The 8,587-nt window shown below is 38.4% G+C and overlaps 1 pseudogene; it reads left to right on the top strand.

The window, feature by feature from the left end:
- The window catches only part of LOC132007168 (MYND-type zinc finger-containing chromatin reader ZMYND8-like), a 23,970-nt pseudogene extending 16,165 nt beyond the window's left edge, over positions 1 to 7,805 (top strand).
- The last annotated feature ends 782 nt before the right edge of the window (positions 7,806 to 8,587 follow it).

The following is an 8,587-nucleotide window of genomic DNA, read 5'->3' as shown; positions in this document are numbered from 1 at the left end:
TATGACTGTAAAGGTGAAAATTTAAAAAGATTTTTAAAAAGGAATTGATAAGTTGGCTGAAAAAAGGGAAAAAAAAATTTTAAAGGGGGTTAGAGTATGTGATCAGGTGGGACACTCAACAAAGCCATACACTAGATTTAGGGTATATTTTGGTCTGTTAGAAGAAACTATCCCAAAATTTAAAAGACAGAAATTCACTTCTCTGCATGTCCAACCTTCCAGAAAGTAGTCGCTTCTCTGTTCCTAGAATTCCTGCTGTTCTTTTCTTTGATCTCCTTTTGAGTTTGTAGGTGTTCAGAATGGTTTGAAAACTATCTAGCTGAATAGTTCTAGCTGAACTCCTCAGACCAGATAAAAGTTAGGTCTCCTACTCCTCCACCAACTTGGTCCTCCCCTCTGTTGTCAGGAATCTTCACAGCAAAGAGCATTCCAAGCAAAGCATTTGCCCTTTCATATCTAAACTGAGAGCTAAAGTGGAAGCTGAAGTACCAACATCCAGAGTGGGGGAGTCAGGGGGCCACTTCTGCCCCCCACTGCTGCTTCTGATGGATGCCATTACTGATGTCCTATGATCATTGAAGGACAATGGCATGTTATGGGGCCTTGGTAGCTTCTTAGTTGTGACATTGAACACCTCATTTACACCTCTTTGGACCTCAAATTCATCATGTGTAATACATGACCTAAAAGCCCTGCCTTCTTTTTTTTTTTTTTTTTTAAAGTTTATGTGTGTATATATGTATGTATGTAATCTCTACACCCACCATGGAGCTCAAACTCATGACACTGAGATCAAGAGCTGCATGCTCTTCTGACTGAGCCAGGTGCGCCATCCCTACCTTTTTACATGAGTATTGTGAAGAATAAATGCAGTGATAATGCAAAAGTATTTTAAAAGCAGTTAAACATTTCATATACACACATACACACATATATATATATATTTTTTTAAAGATTGTATTTATTCATTTGAGAAAGAAAACCCATGTGTAAAGAGGGGGAGGGGCAGAGGGAAAGAAAGAGAGAGAATATCAAGCAGACTCCTAGCTGAACATGGAGCCCAACTTGGGGCTCGATCTCAGGACCCTGAGATCATGACCTGAACTGAAATTAAGAGTTGAACACTAAACCAATGTGGTCACCCAGGTACACAGAAGCAGTAAGTAATGTAAAAATAAAGTTTATTATTACCCATTCACTCATTACTCACCTATTCAGTATTTACTGAGTATCCATCATGTGCCTCTGGAGTTGACCCACTTGGTTTTGTGAATAGAATGGATGGAAATGAGGGCAGCTGACAAAAGAATACTTGAGGATTTCATCTGTGATGAGTACAAATAGGTTCCAGAACTGGAGCCAAGCATAATGTGCACTTCTAGTGGGTGAAGATTGTTAATATCCAGACTTTAATAAAGTCCTTGAAGGTCTCAAAGCAGGAAGCACACTCTGGAGGATACTGAATAGTCTGGTGTCTCTGGTTCATGCAGGAGTGCCTATTTCCCTCATGTTAGTCTTACTTCACATGAGAAGGGGTTTTGCAGGGTGCCTGGGTAGATCAATTAAGCAGTTAAGCTTCTGCCTTTGACTCAGGTCCTGATCCCAGTGTCCTGCTCAGCAGGGAGTCTGCTTCTCTCTCCTTCTGCCCCTCCACGCTGCTTGTGCTCTCTCTCTCAAATAAATAAATAAAATCTTTAAAAAAGGGGGGGGATTTACATGATAAATTCAGACAAAGATACATTTTATAAGTTCTGTGGGGGGAACACAGCTCAAATAGTTTAAGATGAACCTCTCACTTATGAAGAAGGAAACATGACTTTTTCTGTTATGGAAATTTTATACATTTTTATCTTTTAATTCTGCCACTTCTATCTATTATATGTTACATACCATGAGAATTCTTACTAAAGTCAAAAATAGTGGTGGGTACTTGTACTTTGCTGGTCATTAAATGAATTTAGGAATATCATTTTGTGGGTGACTCAATTAATTGCATCAACATTCTGTATTCATAAGTGAAAGATGGACCTATTATATAAGCTCTTTCTTACCACAGAATGGCCCATTTTGCAAGATTCCAAAAAGTGAGAAATGTCCTTAATTAAAAACATTTTCACACTGCTTTTAACACTGAATTAGGGTAGATCCACGAGGAAGCAATTTGGAATTAAACTGGCTTTTTCTGCTATATTAATAAAGCTGTGAGACTTTATGTATTTATTTAAGCATTTAAAATTTCCTCTTTGACAGGATGATGTGATTCATTGCATGCAGGAAAGAGCAGAATGAGCTTATACATTATTTTTAAAGAAAATTTGATATTTTTCACTAACATACATTTTGTTTGTTTATCTATTTTTTTTTAAAGTAGGCTCCAGTGTGGAGCTACTTGGTCTTGATGTGGGTCTTGAACTCATGACTCTGAGATCAAGATCTGAGTTGAGATCAAGAGTCAGATGCTTAACCAACTGAGCCACTTAAGTCCTCCCACTAACATATATCTTAATTCTCTTTTGTGAGATAAGTAATACCTTACATATTGCTTATAATTTTTTAAAAAATAGGTCTATAGCTTTTCTCCTACCCTGTTCCTAGTCATATTACCCACGCATTACTCTTGGTCACCAAAAGCAGCAAATGTCAGTTTCTTCCACAGTTATATCTATACCAGGGGCGCGGGGTGTGTGTGTGTGTGTGTATTACATACACATATATGATATACCCATATATTACCCATCCATTTTTTCCCACATTTTTCCTTTTTGACCTAAAACAAGTTGGAGATTGCTTCATATAAGTACATGATGACTTACTTCATTCTTTTCAATAATACTTTCTTTTATGAATGCACAGTAATTTACAGAGCCAATCCCCTATTTATGAACAGTTGTCTCCAGATTGCTATTGCAAATTATGCTGCAAGAATAATCTTGCGCATGTATGATTTCCCATGAATGCATGCAAGTATATCTTCAGAATAAATTCCTAAATGTAGAATTGCTGATTCCAAGGAAATGTACTTTTGCAATTTTGATAGTTTTTGTCAGATTTATATTCCCTTCAGTAAGTATGAAAGTGCCTTACCCCACGACATAATCACAGAAACATTCACCAATTTATTCTTAACCAATATATTCCATTTTACTTCCATTTCAAGTGTGCATAGCTAATTGACATTGATGTGAAACTTTCATTTTTTAACATATACATTTGAATAATTGTGTATATTACAAGTGGTTCATTTATATATAGTTCATTTTTAATGCCAACAGTTAATTGAAAAGTGAAAACAAAATTCAGTAAAACATTCTGTAAAAAATAAAGGAAGACATCTGAGAACCTGTTCTAGTAGCTAGTGTTCCTTACCAAATCAATTAGTTGAATCAGAGATCATTTTAGTTTGCCTATTGAAGTTACTCAAATATTTTTGTGGAGTATAAAACATTTACTTGATGAAATTTTAGTACCTCTTACTTTTATTAAATCAGTGATTTATTTTCTGTGACTGCTTTTATTCCTACTATATGTAATAGATATTTGTATATGAAGTAAATATATAAAAAACATTTTCCCTAAGCAATCTGAATTTGAACCCTCTATGTTGACAATATTTGAAATTAATTGCATCAGTAATTAAATTGTTACATGGGACCCCTGGGTGGTTCAGTCAATTAGGTCATAATCCCAGGGTTACGGGATCAAGTTCCACATTAGGCTCCTTGTTCAGCGGGGAGCCTAGTTCTCCCTCTGCCTACTGCTTCTCCTTCTTGTGCTCTCTCTCACTATCAAATAAATAAATAAAATCTTTAAAATAAATAAATAGTTACTTAAAGGTTTATTTTTTTGTTCTTTTGTTTTTTAATTCAGCATCCCCAAAACACCTTTCTTATATGTTGAGATATCTTAAAACAAAAGAAAACCCAACAACTGCTTTAAACATATTGGGACACATTTAAAAGAAAAAAAAAGATTTTGCTTGTTTGTTTATTTGACAGAGAAAGAGAGCACAAGCAGGGGGAGTAGCAGTCAGAGGGAGAGGAAGAAGCAGACTCCCCGCTGAGTAGGGAGCCTGGCACAGGGCTCAATCCCAGGAGCCTGCCATTATGATCTGAGCCAAAGGTAGACACTTAACTGACTGAGCCACCCAGGCACCCCAACACTGAAACATATTTTTATCAGCTAACTTGTTGGGAGGTAGATTGCATAATAGATTGTCTTCAGGGGATCGTGGCTCATTCTTCCTTCCCTCTCCATTATCCTTTGCTCATATTTCTGGCATGAAGCAGGAAGAAGACCCCAAATCTTTTCCTTCCCAAAGCTTTTCGTTTTCTCTCCTTTTCCAAGACTTTATATACATCTCACTGATCACTAAAATTGCCTCTCATCTTGCTACCCTTGCTGAAATAGAGGCAAACCAGTGACTAATGCAACTTCGCAGTCTCTTTAGTGTTAAGGAAGGCAAGGGAGGAGGGGTTGTAAATAGTTTTCCACAATATCTGCAGTCCTTTGTTCACCTATTAGAGCAAGTTCAAAGCACTTCAAATAAATATTTTGAGAAATCCTAGTGCCTTTGGGAAAATTGCACAGTAGCAAAATCTTTTAATATACTGTGTGATCTGGACCCGGAAAAGATTTTCATGTGATTTTGCTACCCTTTTGCGGCAGAAAGGTGAGAAAACTCTCTGGCTCAGATCCCGAATTCTGTCAGGCTTTACACTGAGGCAATTTGTACCATAAGTGTGTATTTTTGTTTCTTAACTATCCAAGGGTATAGATCACCCATAATGCCACTCTTTTCAATGAAGCAAAGATAGTTCATCTGAAATATGGAGGTCATTTAAGACTCTCTATCTTAGACAATTAGAGTGTGATTCTGTGAAAGGAATTCACACTTTCACAATACTGGTACTTTGTGAAGAAAGGCCTAAATTAATTGTCATTCATTACTTTAGCAATGAAATAAAAAATGAATTTAACCAACAGTTTTCTGAGGCCTTACAGTTTATTTTTTTCCCCAAAGAACCATTCCTTTTTTTCCTTTCAATTTTGTCTGCTAACTATGTCAGGATATGAGATGCTAGCCTTGTATCTCCCATTGTATTATATGATGTTACCCAAAAGAAGGTCTGCATTACTGTGTTGTACTTCCCCTTGGATATGGAAAACCTGTGACATTAATTTATTCTTTGGAAATCATGACTTCAAGGGCAAATGGGCCTGTATGTCCAAGATACACATATATACCACCCTCTATCCCCACCGCACACACACTGACACATGTGGAAATCAGTGAGTTATTAGAAAGCATTTGAAGCAGTATTTTCAGGGGTGTCTGGGTGTCTTAGTGGGTTAAGCACCCAACTCTTGATTTTGGCTCTTCTCATGATGTTGGGGTGGTGGGATCAAGCCTTGCATCTGGCTCTGTGCTCAGTGGGAAGTCTGCTTGGGATTCTCTCCATTTCCCTCTGCCTCCCTCCGCTCATACTCTATCTCTCTAAAATAAATAAATCTTTTGAAAAATATGTATTTTATTTATTTTATTGAGAGAGTGATTGCACACAGGGAGGAGCAAAGGGAGAGAGAAACTTTAGCAGACTCCTTGCTGAGTGTGCAACCTGACATGGGGCTTGATCTTATGACCCTGAGTTCATGACCTGAAGCAAAGGAAGTAAAGGAACCCAGAGTTCAGAGGGAAGGCTGCAGAGAGCCATGAGGGTGTCAGACAGAATGCTGGACCTTCTCAGTGCATCCTGTCAATACGAGGAGGGGCAGCAGTGTTGTACCACAGGATGGACGGAATGATTTCTACTGCTGGGTTTGTCACCAGAAAGGCCAAGTCCTTGGCTGTGAGATTTATCCCTGGGTTTACCATGTTAAGTGTCTGAGACTGAAAACAGAACCAGAGGGAGATGGGTTTTGTCCTGAATGTGAAAAGATTACGGTAACAGAAGGCGTTGAGGCTCAGAGTAAAGCCATGACAATGCTCACTATCAAAGAGTTATCCTACCTGTTCAAGTTTGCCATTCAGAAAATGAAACAACCAGGGACAGATGCATTCCAGAAACCTGTTCCATTGGAACAGCATCCTGACTACATGAAATACATCTTCCATTCTGTGGACCCTCATACGTTGGAAAAGAAAGTGAAGAAGAAAATGTAGGGCTGCATAGAAGCTTTCCTGGCTGATGCAAAGTGGATTTTGCACAATGCATCATTTAAATGGAATAAATCACAAACTGACATGGCAAAAGTACTGATCAAAGTCTCTGAGTATGGGATGAATGAAATCAAAGTATGTCCACTAAATATCTAGCTGTTTGACAAAAATGAGATAACTGGTTTTATGAACCTTGTAGCAGTCCAAATCCTTTGGTCTGGGCAAAACTGAAGGGGTTTTCATTCTGGCCTATAGAAGATCTGAGGGATAAAGATGGGTAGCATGATTATTACATTTATTTGTACATTTATTTGGGCAACAAGACAGGCCTGGGTTCCAATAAATAATTGCCACCTCATGTCTAAAAAGAAATTCCTTTTTTCTGTGAAAAATACAAAAAGCATCTTCAACGGTGCAATGAGAAAGATGGAGGTGTAGGTGAAGAACATCTGCAGGAAGATTAGGGGTCTTAATTACTCTCCCATTGGGAAACCATACACACCAAACATCCAGTGCCAAATGCTGCTTGACCCCAGCAACCCCAGAGCTGGCACTGCCCAGCTAGACAAGCAGGAAAAGGTCAAGCTCAGCTTTGACATGACAGTGTTCCCCAAGATCCTGATGGCAAGCCCATGCTGAGCAGGGGCTGGGGTTGCAGGATTTCCTTGTCACATATGCCAAGCTCTCCCACAAGTACAAACTCTTCCATGCCAGCAGGTTCTGACATGGAGCAGGATGTCAAGAAGGCCACATTGAGCCACTTCAGGGCCATCAAGGAGTCCATGGACTTCCTGGACAAGAGCACAGCTTCATCAGCCTTGGCAAACATGGGACAAGCAGGCACTTTATCCAGTTGTCCTGAAACTTTCTCTCCTCAAGCATCCATGCCAATCATGACAAAAACAAACAAAATGTCCACCACTGGAAGCATCCCGAATCCTAACCTGGATTGTTGAAGCAAGGCCAAGATAGACCTAAGGGAGCTAAGCGAGTTGGTCCAGCAGCAGGTGGTACATTTCTTCTCATCTCACCCAACTGGCAGAGTCACACCAGGTTCCAGATAAATCTTGACAAGATGATAGACTTTCAAAGCACAACTAGGCATAAATGAAATCTCAGATGATGTTTACACAGCTGTAGAGCCCAGTGATCCTGAAGATACTGAGAAGTCCGATAGGAGTGATAGTATCAGTGGCAATGAGTGGAAGTCTAAGAATGAGCCAGAAGATGCAGAAGACAAAGAAGGCAGTTGGATGGATGAAGAGTCATCTACTGTCAAACAAAACAAAACTCAAATTGTCAAACCCAGTGGAAACTAGGAGGAACTGAAAAGCGCATGGCCAACCAAAGAGAAAACAGATCCAAGCTTCAAGAAAAGGCAAGTTCCCAGCCTAAGAAGGACTTTTTAGAAAAAGTGAAAGCCTTTTCTCTTCCCACAAAAGATAAACTGAAGGGAAAAGATATAGATTCTCCCAAAGTACATATGGGCCTGGACTCTGATTCAGAAAGTGAACTTGTCATGGGTTTAGGAGAAGACCAGTTGGGACAAAAGGGTCAAAATAATAAGGAACCCAAAGAAGCATCTCTGAAGCAGAATGAAAGAATCTGTAACAGATTGACAAGAATTTATAACCATGAAACAAAATGAAAATAAGGAAGTCTAAAAGATGAAGGTAGAATAATAAGAGGTCTGGGAAAGTTTATGCATAGAAATACATACTGTTTCAGCCTTCAGAGTTAGCAAGTTTGGGCTTCCATTTTGCCTGTGAGCTTCCTAGCAGCCAAAGCAAAAAAGGGAAATACAGTCCCTTAAAATATCTAACATTTTTCCAAAAAATAAAACATTCAAGCTAGAAAAAAAATAAGATACGTTTTTGAGTCTTTGCAAGTTCAGAGCTTGGCCAAGGATGCATAAATGTGAGCGTATAAATATGTAATAAATAGAACTAAGTTCTATAATGTAGGTAGAAGCAATATCATCAGCCCTAGTGGGCTGGGTCTGGACAAAATGAGCACAGGTATCACTTATCTTCATGATTAATAGCCTGTGTCTCAAAATCCTGTGTATCAATTACTTTGTACTGATAGTATTAAAAAAAAAAAACAAGGATCAAAGAAAGTCATTCAGACATCTAGACAGTGAGTTACAGAAGTTAGGTTACCATTTCCCCAAGTTGGGGGAAGTACCTAGAAGAATGTGAGTTAAAGATCATCAAAGAGAATGAAAATAGTACACACAAAAAATCCATCAATTTGTCTTTAAGGAAAGGAGACTGTGATACAAAAGTTATAAAAGAAGCACTTTTATTGTCTCAATTAAATTCGCTCATTTTTTCTGGAGGCATTGTGTCTATATCCTGGTCAAATCTTTGTTTTGCTCTATGGAAAATTTTAAAATAAATTCTAATGAGCGTTTGTGTGTTGTTTTAC

The sequence above is a fragment of the Mustela nigripes genome, chromosome X (genome assembly GCF_022355385.1).
Source record: "Mustela nigripes isolate SB6536 chromosome X, MUSNIG.SB6536, whole genome shotgun sequence".
Classification (NCBI taxonomy): Eukaryota; Metazoa; Chordata; class Mammalia; order Carnivora; family Mustelidae; genus Mustela; species Mustela nigripes.
This window is presented reverse-complemented; position numbering and strand designations above follow the sequence as displayed.